This window comes from Coregonus clupeaformis, chromosome 7, assembly GCF_020615455.1.
Source record: "Coregonus clupeaformis isolate EN_2021a chromosome 7, ASM2061545v1, whole genome shotgun sequence".
Taxonomy (NCBI): domain Eukaryota; kingdom Metazoa; phylum Chordata; class Actinopteri; order Salmoniformes; family Salmonidae; genus Coregonus; species Coregonus clupeaformis.
This window is the reverse complement of record NC_059198.1, coordinates 75,281,309-75,288,553: the sequence shown is the minus strand read 5'-3', so window position 1 is coordinate 75,288,553 and position 7,245 is coordinate 75,281,309.

The window sequence follows — 7,245 nt, the reverse complement described above, 5'->3', positions numbered from 1 at the left end:
CAAAGGCAAACCCACCTCACCCAGCTGCACAGTGCATGTCCTGAATGACACATGGTTGGTGGAGATGGTTCGGATTTCCGTGTGTTCATGTTGAGAGTGAGATGAAACTAAGGGCCTGTTCTGGGTGGAGCTAGTAGCAGGGGCAGAACGACACACTTTCGCAAAGTGATTGTATTTTGAACAGTTCTTGCATATTTTCCCACGGGCTGGGCAGTTTGAAGCCCTTGAATTGTGAGAGCTAGCCCCACAGTTGCCACAGCTACTTCTGTTTGTTGTCTGTGTGCCTGCTGCACGGGCATGTCGGTGTCTGTGTCCATGCAGCTATCGACGCGGGAGGGCGTGCGCAGCGCGTGATCGTTGTAGTGCGCCTGCTCGGGCTGAAGCTGCTGTGTGAGAATGGCTGGGGGCTGAGTGTATGCTGCAGAGCTGTCTGTTAGCATAGAAGAGCATTCCAACGCCGCTTCAACCTGGAGTGCTATTTTAATAGCTCCATCTAGTTGTAAATTATCCGATTCCAAAAGCAGTTTCTCCCTTGTCTTTTCACATAACGTCCCCTCTATCAACTGATCCCTGATGATCTCGTCCTGAAGTGTCCCGTAGTTACAAGAGCTAGCCAAATCCCTCAGATTAGCCACGTAGCTTTGAATGGACTCACCCGGCCGTTGGTGTCTCTTCCGTAGCCGGTAGCGTCGGAGGAGCACTCGCTCTTTCCCGGCGAAGTGGTTCCGTAAGAGGCTGACTGCAGCAGTGAATGTAGGAGCCGATTCATCGCTCTGAAAATCCTCTGTCCCTCTGTACCAAGGCAGTGACGGAGCAGTGCTGTCCTCCGCTTGTCGGAGATTGTAGAAAAGTCCATAGCTTCTAGATAAGTGTTAAAACTATCAAGCCAGTTATTCCACGGGACTGGAGGTTCGCCAGGCACGGCGAGGAATGGTGCTGGCGGTGGTAAACTGAATTCAGCCATCTTCGTCGCCAATGTTATATCTAGCCTAGTTGTAGAAGAACGGACATCTGCACAGTTTCACATTGTACATCACTCTGTCGTTTAATGACATGTGCCACACATTCTGACAACCCATTCATCCGTAACGCAGCACACTGTCGTAAACCATAACAACGTACAGTACGACGTACAGCACGTCGTACCATACATAACAGTATCTTTATCCACAGTGAAACGAGTCCTATATCAACATAACCTGAAAGGCCGCTCAGCAAGGAAGAAGCCACTGCTCCAAAACCGCCATAAAAAAGACAGACTACGGTTTGCAACTGCACGTGAGGACAAAGATCGTTCTTTTTGGAGAAATGTCCTCTGGTCTGATGACACAAAAATAGAACTGTTTGGCCATAATGACCATCGTTATGTTTGGAGGAAAAAGGGGGTACTTCTGACCCACTGGGAATGTGATGAAAGAAATAAAAGCTGGAATAAATCATTCTCTCTACTATTATTCTGACATTTCACATTCTTAAAATAAAGTTGTGATCCTAACTGACCTAAGACAGGGAATTTTTACTAGGATTAAATGTCAGGAATTGTGAAAAACTGAGTTTAAATGTATTTGGGTAAGGTGTATGTAAACTTCCGACTTCAACTGTAGCTCATGTCTTTGTCTCATGTCTTTGTCTCATGTCTTTGTAGTCATGTCTCATGACTACTTTATCACTGACCTCAACCCAGAGTCTCTTAGAGCGTTCAGTCAGTCCACTGACACCCCTATCAGATCACAGCAAAATAACAGTCTACTTGAACAGAGCAATACTCAACCATGAGGCATCAAAGCCAACTGAATAATATTAAGAAATGGTATAGATGGAAGGAAAGTAGTGTGGAAATCTACCAAAAAACGATTAGGCAACAACAAATTCAATCCCTTCTAGACAATTTCCTGGACAAAATGTTTCACTGTAAAAGTGAAGGTGTAAACTTGGCAGTAGAAAACCTAAACAGTATATTTGACCTCTCAGCTTCCCATTCAAATCTAAAAATGTCAAGCAGACAACCTAAGAAAATTAACAACAATGACAAATGGTTTGATGAAGAATGCAAGAACCTAAGAAGGAAATTGAGAAACCTATCCAACCAAAAACATAGAGACCCAGAAAACCTGAGCCTACGCCTTCACTATGGTGAATCCCTAAAACAATACAGAAATACACCACGGATAAAGAATCCATAGACACTAACCACTTCTGGGAAAATTGTAAAACACTAAACAAACAACAAGACGAAGAGTTATCTATCCAAAACGGAGATGTATGGATAAACCACTTCTCCAATCTTTTTGGTCCTATAACAAAGAACAAACAGCAAAAACATATACATAATCAAATACAAATCTTGGAATCAACTATTAAAGACTACCAGAACCCACTGGATTCTCCAATTGCATTGAATGAACTACAGGACTAAATACAAACCCTCCAACCCAAAAAGGCCTGTGGGGTTGATGGTATCCTAAATGAAATGATAAAATATACAGACCACAAATTCCAATTGGCTATACTTAAATTCTTTAACATCATCCTCAGCTCGGGCATATTCCCCAATATTTGGAACCAAGGAGTGATCACCCCAATCCACAAAAGTGGAGACAAATTTGACCCCAATAACTACTGTGGGATATGCGTCAACAGCAACCTTGGGAAAATCCTCTTCATTATCATTAACAGCAGACTCGTACATTCCCTCAGCGAAAACAATGTACTGAGCAAATGTCAAATTGGCTTTTTACCAAATTACCGTACGACGGACCACCTAGTCACCCTGCACACCCTAATTGACAAACAAAAAACCCAAAACAAAGGCAAAGTCTTCTCATGCTTTGTTGATTTCAAAAAAGCTTTTGACTCAATTTGGCATGAGGGTCTGCTATACAAATTGATGGAAAGTGGTGGTGGGGGGACAATATACGACATTATAAAATCCATGTACACAAACAATAAGTGTGCGGTAAAAATGGGCAAAAAACACACATATTTCTTTCCACAGGGCCGGGGGGTGAGACAGAGATGCAGTTTAAGCCCCATCCTCTTCAACATTTATATCAACGAATTGGAGAGGGCACTACAACAGTCTGCAGCACCCGGCCTCACCCTACTAGAATCGGAAGTCAAATGTCTACTATTTGCTGATGATCTGGTGCTACTGTCACCAACCAAGGAGGGCCTACAGCAGCACCTAGATCTTCTGCACAGATTCTGTCAGACCTGGGCCCTGAAAGTAAATCTCAGTAAGACAAAAATAATGGTGTTCCAAAAAAGGTCCAGTTGCCAGGACACCGTTGCCCTACAGCCAGGGGCGGTGTGTTCATTAGGGCGATATGGGCGACGCACTGCCAAACGGGAAAAGGAAGGGATTTTTTTTATAATCAATTATATCACGGCAACAGTAGTTTTCAGTGTTCTAATATAGACGTCTGATCTGCCACTAAATGTCCAATCAGGCTAAAGTCGTGCTTCAAATGGCCCCGCCCCTTTTGGGGCGATTTCAGTCAGGTTGAAAATCGCCCAGGAGTCTCTCATAGACTATCATGTAAAATATTTTTTTTTTCAAATATCAGAGCTTTCAATACAATCTCTATGGGTTCCGGGAGGGCTTGCACTTACGCGCTTTCGTCATACGTAACATAAGTAACCATGAACATAACTAAGAAAAGAGCGGGTAGCAGCGTCAATCAATTCACGTACAACTGTCAAGATGGCTAGCTTTGCGAGGCAAAGATGAAACTGAGGGCTCCACCAACCCTGGTATTTTTCTTGGACTTGTCAACTTTGTGGCACAATTAGATGAGGTGTTTGATGACCATCTTAAAAATGCTAAAGTTTTCAAGGGCACATCAAAGACCATTCAAAACGAGCTACTGGAGTGTATGCTAGCGGTCACGAGGGAACATATTGTGGAGGAGGTGAAGTCGGCGAACTTCGTAGCTATCCAAGCTGACGAGACCACGGACGTTTCTACACAGACACAGCTGGTGCTTGTGCTGAGGTACATAGATAGCAACCACAAAGTGCAGGAGCGCTTTTTTGAGTTCCTTCCCATCTCGGAATCAACCTCAGTCTCAATCGCCAGTGTGCTTTTGGAGAGACTGAACGGTCTTTTGCCGACGACGAGAAAGTCAAACTCATTGCGCAAGCTTACGATGGAGCCAGTGTGATGAGGTGAGAGAAGGCTGGTGTGCAGCAAAAGGTGCGTGATCATTTCAAGAATGCCCATTACGTGCATTGCTATGCGCATCAGCTGAATTTGATCATGCAGCAAGCTAGAACAGTTTCAGTACAAGTAATGTAGCCTCTCTCTCTCTTTGTCCCTCCCTGTCTGTCTCTTTAACACACACACGCCCAAATCAGTTCACAGTTGATGTTGTTTAAAATAGTTATTTTTCATTTAAAAAAAAGTAAAATAAATAAATAAATCTGTTCATGTTCATTTTTACAAATCTATACAATTGGCCAGAATATGGTTGTTCATATTTACAAATCTATACAATTGGCCAGAATATGGTTGTTCATTTTTACAAAGCCATACAGATAGCTGTGTTTACCTTTTCTAGAAATTATTTTCAAATTCTGTTTTCAGGCAAAATGTCTATCACTGTTCATTTTCACAAATCTATACAAGAGGGCAGAATATGGAAGTCTATAAAAAATTTCTTATTACCAATAACTTGCATCAATGTTTTCAGTAGCCTCTATCAAAAGCTCCTGCTTGCTTGTTGTGAATTATGCTCAGGTGCACATATTTCCAATTCAACCATGAGGCCTTTTTGAAGCAAGTAATGTGTATATCAGTATTGACTTATATGCTGCCCCTGGCTTCATGTTGTTGCTGGACATATCTTTTTTAAAATGTGTGTAGGTCACCTAAATCATCAGAAAAATTGCCCCCCCTGAGAATTTTTTCAGGAGCCGCCACTGCCTACAGCACACAAAAAACGATAGCACTCGGCCTAAACATCAGCGCCACAGGTAACGTCCACAAAGCTGTGAACGATCTGAGAGACAAGGCAAGAAGGGCCTTCTACGCCATCAAAAGGAACATAAAATTTGACATACCAATTAGGATCTGGCTAAAAATACTTGAATCAGTTATAGAACCCATTGCCCTTTATTGTTGTGAGGTCTGGGGTCCGCTCACCAACCAAAAATTCACAAAATGGGACAGACACCAAATTGAGACTCTGCATGCAGAATTCTGCAAAAATATCCTCTGTGTACAACGTAAAACACCAAATAATGAATGCAGAGCAGAATTAGGCCGATACCTGCTAATTATCCAAATCCAGAAAATAGCCGTTAAATTCTACAACCACCTAAAAGGAAGCGATTCCCAAACCTTCCATAACAAAGCCATCACCTACAGAGAAATTAACATGGAGAAGAGCCCCCTAAGCAAGCTGGTCCTGGGGCTCTGTTCACAAACACAAACAGACCCCACAGAGCCCCATGACAGCAACACAATTAGACCCAACCAAATCATGAGAAACCAAAAAGATAATTACTTGATTAATTGGAAATAATTTACAAAAAACAGAGCAAACTAGAATGCTATTTGGCCCTAAACAGAGAGTACACAGTGGCAGAATACCTAACCATTGTGACTGACCAAAAATTAAGGAAATCTTTGACTATGTACAGACTCAGTGAGCATAGCCTTGCTATTGAGAAAGGCTGCCAAAGGCAGACCTGGCTCTCAAGAGAAGACAGGCTATGTGCACACTGCCCACAAAGTGAGGTGGAAACTGAGCTGCACTTCCTAACTTCCTGCCAAATGTATGACCATACTAGATTACACAGACCCACAAAGAATTCAAAAAACAAATCCAATTTTGATAAACTCCCATATCTATTGGGTGAAATACCACAGTGTGCCATCACAGCAGCAAGATGTGTGACCTGTTGCCACAAGAAAAGGGCAACCAGTGAAGAACAAACACCATTGTAAATACAACCCATATTTATGTTTATTTATTTTCCCTTTTGTACTTTAACTATTTGCACATCATTACAACACTGTATATAGACATAAAATGACACTTGAAATGTCTTTATTCTTTTGGAACTTTTGTGAGTGTAATATTTACTGTAAGTTTTAATTGTTTATTTCACTTTTGTTTATTATCTATTTCACTTGCTTTGACAATGTAAACATATGTTTCCCATGCCAATTAAGCCCCTTAAATTGAAATTGAATTGAGAGAGAAAGAGAGAGAGACAGAGAGAGAGAGAGAGAGATAAAGAGATAGAAAGAGAGAAAGTAGTGTAACTCACAGGCATGTGTTAGTGCTAACAGAGAGAACGGTGTCTGGGGAGGAGGGGGGCTTCATGGTCATCAGGTACGCTGACCAGGTACCACAGCTGCGCTGACCAGGTACCATGTCCCTCTCATCTATAACAAACACATGTACACACACACACACACAATATAGAAGGAATTCAACATTGACTACGTCAGTGCAAGTCCGCCACTGACTAATGACTGTGTGTTTGTGCTGTGGTTGTGACGTCATGTAAATTATGAGTGTTTGCATGAACACACACACACACACACACACACACACACACACACACACACACACACACACACACACACACACTCCTGTACCTACCTGTTGTATGTCGATGTTTTGAAGTGGGGGTGTAGTCTGTGGGGTTGACCTTGGGCTTCCTGTGGGGTCTCCTCAGGGGTCGTGGTTGGCTCTTTGCTCCCCCAACCGCCTCCCCCGACCCCCACAGGCACACACACACCCCCATCACCATGGTAACACACCGCCACACCCCGGTCATCCTAGCACTGTCCCCAAACCACTCCAATACCTCTCTGTTATTCTTTGTTTTCTGCTGTGATGTGTCCGTTCCTCACTCTCTCTGTCCACAGGGTTTCTCTCACCATTCTGGTGTAGTCTGATTGGTTCTGCCAGGTTTCTGCATCGAATGTATCACTGCTAAATGATTATGCCTAGTGTAATACCAGAACCCCTCTCAATCAATCTCTTTATCCCTCTGTCTTGTGTCTGACCCTCACTCTCTCTATGGTGCCTCTTTTCATTTATTTAATTTTTTACTTTTTACCCCCAATTTCGTGATATCCATTTGGTAGTCTTGTCCCATTGCTGCAACTCCTGTACAGACTCGGGAGAGGCGAAGGTCAAGAGCCATGCTTACTCTGAAACACGACCCTGCCAAGCTTCTTGACACACTGCTCACTTAACCCGGAAGCCAGCCCCACCGGTGTCGGAG